Below are 8,205 nucleotides of genomic sequence, written 5' to 3'. Positions count from 1 at the left end.
GTGCGGTCTTGTGGAGGGAGCAGGGGACAGTGGGAGGATTAGCCCTGCATGGCCTAGGGCCCTGTCCCTAGGCAAAGGGCTCACAGAAGGCGGGGGCTTAGCTCAGCAGAAGGGCACTTGCCAGCAAGTATGAGGTCCCAGTTCCGTCCCCAGCCCTGCAAAAAATCTGTCCCCAGCCCTGCAAAAAAGAAAAACATAGGCTCGGGGCTGGGGATGTGGCTCAAGCGGTAGTGCGCTCGCCTGGCATGCGTGCGGCCCGGGTTCGATCCTCAGCACCACACACAAACAAAGATGTTGTGTCCGACGAAAACTGAAAAATAAATATTAAAAATTCTCTCTTTCTCTCTCCCCCACCCTCTCTCACTCTCTCTTTAAAAAAAGAAAGAAAGAAAGAAAGAAAGAAAGAAAAAAGAAAAACATAGGCTCATCGGGACTCAGAGTCAACAAGTGTCCAGGCTGTGTCACTGCCTTAGCCAAGTGATGCATGCACAGATGTGCAGATGAGGGACTCAGAGGGGAGGGGTCCAGGAGGAGCAGCAGCTGCGGAGAATGGCCGGACGGGACTGCAGCCAGCACCTTCCAAAGACTTCTCTTGGCAGGAGGAGGCAGGGAGCCCACAGCCCTGCCCAGGACCCAGGAAGACGTGGCCCTAGAGGGGCTGTGGGCACCTAAGGGGCGTTTCCACGGCAGCAGGGGGCGCTGTCCACCACAGAGGGGGCGTCTTTGCTCCACCTTCCCCAAATTCCAAGGTCCCCCATTGAAGAAGCCCACTCAGCGGCTGGGCCTTGTGGGGGATTCTCCCAGCTGCTGGCCCCCTCCTGCAGCGATGGGCCCCCTGTGGCGCTGCCACCCGCCTGCTATGTGAATGTGGCTGCCTCTGTACGGTGGACAGAGCCTCCCAGAGTGTGGTGACAATGACCAGCTTCTGCGTCTCAGGTGTGGAGAAAGTGCTGGTGTCTGAAGAACAAGGCATGCAGTGTGCGATGGGCCCTTGTCGCGGGGTGGACAGTCCCCACTGGCCGTCTGCAGGCGGAGAGCTGGGAGAACCCGTAGCTGCGCAGTCCAAGAGGCTGAAGTCCCAGAATGAGAGGGGTCAACGGTGCTGCCCTAGTCCCTGACCAAAGGCTCCTGGAGGATCTGCCCTGGAAGATGAAGAAGCGAGAGGCGGATGTCCTCAGAGGGTCGCAGCAGCAATCAAGAAGCCTTCAGGAAGAATGGAGCTTGCACCTGCAGCTGCTGTTGCGTCCTCCTTGATCTGTCCACTTTTAATCCATCCAAGCCACCATCCTATTGGTCGGTGCTGCCAGGCTTAGGGAGGGTCTCCATTTTAGTTGGCTATCCCACATGCCAATCATTCCTAGACACACCCTCCTCGACACACCCATAACCCTTTTAACCATCATCTCTTAATCCAGTCAAGTTGACAATTCACGTTCACCATGGCAGGGCCCAGATGAATTAATAAATATAGTTATTCAACCTCTCTCTCTCTCTCTCTCTCTCTCTCTCTCTCTCTCTCTCTCGGTACTGGGGCTTGAGATACATCCTCAGCCCTTTTTTATTATTCATTTTGAGACAGGATCTGGCTAAGTTGCCAGGGTTGGCCTCAAACTTGCAGTCCTCCTGCCTCAGCCTCCTGAGTCACTGGGTGTGAACCGGTGCACCTGGCTTAGTCAGCTTTTCATTGCCAACCCAACACCTGACAAGAACAATGTAGAGGAGGAAAAATTTATCTGGGGCCCACAGTTTCAGAGGCTTCAGTCCATAGACAGCCAACTCCACTGCTCTGGGCCCAGGTGAGCAGAGCATCATGGTGGCAGGGCATGGCAGAGGAAGGCGGCCTTGTTCATGGCAGCCGGGGAGCAGAGGGGAGAGAGGAGGGGGCCGCAGGGCATTTGCACCGTCCAGGGCAGCTCCGAGTGACCCACCTCCTCCAGCCACATCCCCCCTGTCTACAGTTACCCCCCCCCCCCGGTCAGTCCGTTTCAGCTGGAGTGGGCTGAGGAGGTCACGGCCCTCACAGCCCAATCATTGTACCTCGCAACATTCCTGCATTGACACAGGAGCCTTTGGGGGCACCTCACATCCAAACCGTAACAAATACTAAGAGCCCGGGCACACTGGACAAACGGACAACGGCTGGACCACAGATAAAAGAGAACTGTGAGGAGCTGTCGGTAACAACCAATCCAGGAGGCCAAAGGATAACCTCTGTAGGAGCCCCAAGGGCCAGGACTTGATCACTGACCACGAGGTTCCCTAATTTTTGCCTCCACTTCCAGTTTAGGATCAACCTGATAACGTAAGTATAGTCCCCTCACCAATGACGCCAACCAACCCGGCCTCAGCCTTCTCCAGCAGCAGCCTCCAGTCGGGCTGGTCAACTTCTTCTACCCTAAAGTTCCCACAGTCCCTGCTTGCCTGTGGGTCTCCATGGTGGCAGAGCCCCGTGCGACGGCAAGCTCAGAATCACCAGGCTTTTGTTTATCTCCACAATCCACGCGAGGCTCTTAGCTTGCAGTGTGGCTTGTAAAAACTCCAGGCCTCTGCGACCCGGCTCAACCTGTCACAAATGGAAAGTTGCATCTGCACCGAACACGTTGTTCCCTGAAAAATACAGTATGAGGACCATCCTCCTGGCATTGACCCTGCACCAGGTATTACCTGTCATCTGTCAGTCATTTCAAGTCTACCGCAGTGAGGTGGGGTGGAGAGAAACCAGACCTGCAACAGTGGCCATGGTTTAAAGTCCAGATTTCAAGTGGGTTACAAGTCCAGATTTAGCCAGGCCTGGTGGCAACTGCCTGGAAACCGAATGGTTCAGGAGGCTGAGGCAGGAGGATCCTAACTGAAGGCCAGATTAAGCAACTTAGTAAAACCTGTCTGGAAAAAAAAGAAAAAAAGAGGGCTGGGAATTTAGCTCAGTGGTAGTGCACCCCTGGGTTCGATCCCCAGTACTGGAAAAAAAAAATGAAGTCACTATTGCATACCATGGTCACCAACAATACTATTGAGTCAGTTATTAGACCTTATTCACAGGTGCGCCGAGGTAGAACTGTGTTCACAAAGCAGAACGCTCCAGAAACAAAGGAAGAAAATAACCCATCCCAGAAATGACCCATACGTCAGTAAAAGTCCCCATCCTGGTGACCGTCACGTACCAGTTACCCACATAACCGAGGACACGTGCTCTCAGATGGTGCCCTGTGTACAGACGATGCTCCCAGCCCAGAGGCCCTAGCCGAACTGACCTCAGCCCACTCCTGTCCCTGTGCAGCATTGCTTTCTTTCTCTCAACAAATTCCATCTGCGACTGGTACCTGTCCTCAAATTCCTTTTTGCTATGATGCCATGTCTAGGTTGGTGTGAACGCTCCACCCTTCACACCAGGCACCTTGGAGGCTGTGGGATCCGGGTGGGAGGCCTCTGCAGCCATCCTCTGAGGCTCTGAGACAAGTGCCCACAGAAATGCCAGCTCTTGTTCCCTCGGGGAGGGAGGCCTTCCCTTCCACTGGCCTCCAGGAAACCCAGGAGGCTGCAAGGAAGAGCCCCCCAAGACCTCAGGAGCCCCGGCTGGGAGAATCCCCCACAAGGCCCAGCCGCAGGGCTGCCTCCAGGTCCTGGTGGCTGCTCCCTCCTCCCGGGCTGTACCAACTGGAGGGAGGTGCCAGGGCTTCCTGGTGGGCAGAGCACTGGGTTCAGGCCAGTGTGTTTGAAAGCAGGGGTGTAGCCACCAGCTCAGCAGATGTCTCCATGGCGACGCCCCGCCCAGCCGGTGCCACCCAGGGCCACCTCTGCTCAGGCCAGGGCCACATCCAAACCCCCATTTCCACAGCACCCGGTTTAGACTCAAGTTCCTTTGATTTGTCCTTCAAGTGACACATTCCTGTTACAGGAAAAGCAAAGAGGGAGAGAAAACAGTCCCTCCGGTTGTCCCCCCAAGAGCTGCCGCGGTTCTGGTTTCCCCTCTGCGGTCCGAGACCTGCAGTTTGAGGTCACAGGTTCTCTGGGATCTAAACACATAGGTGTTTCTGTGCTGTCACTGATTCCCTGTAAAAAGCAACTCAGAGTCTGCAAAGTGTTCCACCAAGGGGCTGCAGCGTGCTCAACGGGGAGCACGTGCTTAGCATGCACGGGGGCCCGGGTTCCATGTGCCCAGGTCCTCCTGGATCTAAGTGAATATCGAAAAGTGCATCAGCCACCTGGGAGCGACCCAGGCCTCTCCCACAGCTGCCCCCACCCCCTGTGGTGCCCTGGGAGTTCTGCCCTGGCCCCTGGTCACAACGAAGCCAGCCGCCCATGAAATCCCCCTCTCGTGCAGGCCAAAGCCCACTGGGCAAGACAAGGGCAGGTCAGCGCTTCAGCTGAGACAAAAGCCTGGGGAGAGGTCTGCGGGGAGAACCCCATCCAGCCCTTCCCCCGGCCCCCCCGCTCTCCTGCCCCATCTCTGGGGCCCCCATAGGAGCCAGACCTAACTCCGTCCACCACATCTCAAGGCATTCCCCATTCCCTCTGGCTACTGGAAGAAGTAGAAAACTCCAGATCCAAACTCCAGCAGGAGAGAAGCCAATCAATCCTCTCTCACCAAGAACCAGCAGCCAGCAGCCAGGGCCAAAGATCCTGCTCTTCGATAAGTGGCCCTTTTGAGGCTCCACCTACTACCGGCTAGATAAGGCTTGTGGGCCTCCGGGACCGCAGGAAACCAGTGTGCTGCCTGAGGGCACGGTGTTGCTCTGAATCACTCTGGGGGCTCCCGGTGAGGGAGGGGGCCTGCTGAACCTGCTGGGCAGGGACAGGTGGGCTCAGCTGCCTCACAGCAGGACCTGTGTGACCAGGGCCAGTACCCGCCCCTCTTCAGACCTGAGTTTCCCCACCTGTGCAAGGACAGGCCAGGACTACATGAGGGTGTCGTTGGAGCCCAGGAAGCATTTAGTTCATCCTGAAGGGCTGATGTCCTGGGAGCTGTGGACTCTCCCTGCTTCCAGAGGTGGCCAGAGCCAAAGAGGCTGTCCATCTGGAGCAAGCTCCCCTGTGTGGACGAATCCCACTGTCCCCTCTGCCCCGCACCCCGTGTCCTTTCTGAATCCCCTCCTCTATAGAACTTGGGTGTGCAGACCAGGGGGGCTTCCAGGGCCCTAGGACACCCCTGAGCCCATCTGTAAAGTGACTGTCCCCATGTGCACATGGCCATGAGCCTTCTGTGTCTTTCCGGGGTTTCAGACCCCCACAGGGTGCGGGGCCCTGACCTTCAGACCTGAATGGGTGAGACCCCCTCCCTCCGCATCCAGGTCCCACAGCCTCTAGCCTGTGTCCAGCCACCCCTCCCGCCATCAGCTGGTCTTTTAGGGTCTGCCTCTCAGGCTGCCCCACGTGAGGGGCCAGAAGAACATTCTAGATGGCCTCCTGTAGAGCCCCAGTGGCTTCGGCTGCCAGGACAGCTCGCCGCCATCCCAGCAGCCCTCCTGGGCTCCCATCCCAACACTCGCCAAGGCCCACAGAGGTGAGGCTTCTGCAGCATCTGGGGAGGAAGTAACCAGAAAAATCCCTACCCTCTAATTTTTGTGCTTCCTCCTCTCCAAAGAGAGGGAAGTCCCAGTCAGAAACCACAGAGGAAAATCCAGTCTCTTTCTGTGCCAGCGATTGACCCCAGGGCCAGAGCTTTACCCCTGAGCCACATCGCCAGCCCGTTTGTATATTTTATTTTGAGCCAGGGTTTTGCTAAGTTGCTGAGGCTGGCTTTGAACTTGCCATCCTCCTGCCTCAGCCTCTTGAGCTGCTGGGATGACAGGCGTGCGCCACTGTGCCTGTCTCAGTCTACATTTTCCATTTCCCCCAGGCTTAGACATTTTAAAATATGCTTTACAGATATGAAAATAGAAGTTGCAATCTGCTTAGATTTTCATACAACATGGTTTCAGGAAGGAAAAATTAGAAATTTATATGCTTAACAATAAAAGAATGCTCAATAGAATTCCCCACTAATCCAACAAGAGAGGTCACTTTACTCTTCAAAATAAATGAACATGGGCTGGGGTTGGGGCCCAGTGGTAAAGCGCTTGCCTAGCATGTGTGAGGCACTGGGTCCCATCCTCAGCACCACATAAAGAAATAATAATAATAAAATATAAGGTTATAAAAAATTAAAAATAAATGAATATTTGGTACCTTTAGGGTAATATAGTTAGGATAGGTTTGAAATGATTTCAACCATTTTATTCTCCCTGCTTTTTTACTTAAGTAACATTTCTTTCTTACTCTTTGCTTGACTTTATTTGAATTAACTATTTTTATTTATCCATTATTTCCTCTATAAACTTGTTAGTTTTACAATCATGTAAAAAATTGGAGCGTGGTTACACTTATGATTAAATTATGCATCCTTGACTTATTAAATTCTCTCATAAATATTTTCACCACCTCTAGGCAGATGACTTACAACCTTTTATTTCTAATTTTCCTTTATTTAAAAAAATTTTTTTTTTTAAATGTTGGCAGTACAGGGTGTGGTGGCATATGCCTGGAATCCCAGCAGCTTGGGAGGCTGAGGCAGGAGGAGCGTGAGTTCAAAGCCAGCCTCAATAATTCAGTGAGATCCCATCTCTAATAAAATTCAAAACAGGGCTGAGGATATGGCTCAGTGGTCGAGTGCCCTGAGTTCAATGTGGGATTCCCGCCCCCAAATGTTAGCAGGGACTGAAGTCAGGGGCTCACGCATGCTGAGTGGTGTTCTACCACCGAGCTACATCCCCAGCCTTCAATTTTTTCATTTTTAATTATTAAAAATTATTATCAAAGTTCACATTCCCTTCTTTCCTTTGTTCCTTCTCCCTCACTCCCTCCTTCTTTCCTTTTCCACACTGAGGATTGAACCCAGGGGCACTCTACCACTGAACTATATCCCTAGTTCTTTTTATTTTAAAATATTTTAATTATTATTATTATTATTTTGGTTCTAGGGATTCAACTCAGGGGCACTTTACCAGTGAGCTACATCCCCAGCCCTTTCAGTTTTTTATTTTGAGACAGGGTCTTGCTAAGTTGCCCAGGCTGGCCTCCAACTTGTAATCCTCCTGCCCCCGCGTCTCCGTCCTTTGTTGCCCGCGACCCCCCCTCCCCCGCGGCCCCTCCTGAATAGCTGGGATCACAGGCATGCACCCCTGAGTCTGGCCCAAGTTCACATTTCTTGGTGGCAAACTACATACCAGGCACGATTTGTTCTAAGCACCTCACTTTGATCAGTATACTCAGTCTCAACAACAGTCACAGGAGGCTGTCAGTGTGTCATTAGCCCCATTTCATAGATAAGGAAACTGAGGCACACAGAGGCTCAGTGACTGGCCCAGAGGCCAGCAGGTGAAGGAGTGGATTCTCACCGCTGGACCATAGCTCCCTGTTTCTTAAATGCCACACTTTCTACCTTACACTCCCTCCCTTTCTTGCAGGTGGAAATCCCCTCCGTCTCCCCTGGGCTCACTCCGCATCTCCTGTCTCAGTCTCTGGGTCCAGTTCCTCCCACCAGCTGGGGGCCTCCTCAGGGCTGGCCCAGTACCCAGCCACCATCATTATAACATCACACTTTTGCTGAATTGTATTGAAACACTCTCCTCAATGTACAGATGGGGAAAATGGGTGAGAGGTGAACTGATTTCCCAGATGGTGGAATGCTGGCCAGCTGAGGGGTGGTAGTTAGTGCGTTCCTTCCTTCCTTCCTTTCCTGGTCCCCGAGATGCCACGTGGTCTCTCCCCACCCAGGAAAGGACCCAGGCAGCAGTGTCAACTCCTCTGATTCCGCAGGAGACAGATCTGTCCTGGCGCCTAGGTGCGGAGTGCATCTGCCTGTCGGAGACCACTTTTTCCAAGGCGCTTGGGGACCAGTCACCCTGAGGCCATGTCGCGGCTCCACACATGGCTTTGGCCTCAAAACGAGACCTGATGGTCTCATCTCGGCTTCACAATGTCCTCTGCACCCCTTCTGTGTAGTCCAAGTCACCTCCTCTGTGAAGCCTTCCAGAAACTCCAGGACGCACCCCCGCCCCCATCGTCGCGTCCCGAGCTTCTGACTCTGCCTGTGGTCTGGGACATCTTGTAAGTAGAGCAGGGCTGAAGGATGCTCTCTCGCCAAGCACGGCTTGAGCGCCTGTAGGTGTCCCCAGCTTAGGTGGGTGTGGGCGATCCCCCGACGCCAGGCAAATGACAGCTGCGGGG

This window comes from Marmota marmota, unplaced genomic scaffold (assembly GCF_001458135.2).
Source record: "Marmota marmota marmota unplaced genomic scaffold, marMar, whole genome shotgun sequence".
NCBI lineage: Eukaryota > Metazoa > Chordata > Mammalia > Rodentia > Sciuridae > Marmota > Marmota marmota.
The sequence above is the reverse complement of the archived record's forward strand: the minus strand, read 5'-3'. Positions refer to the sequence as shown.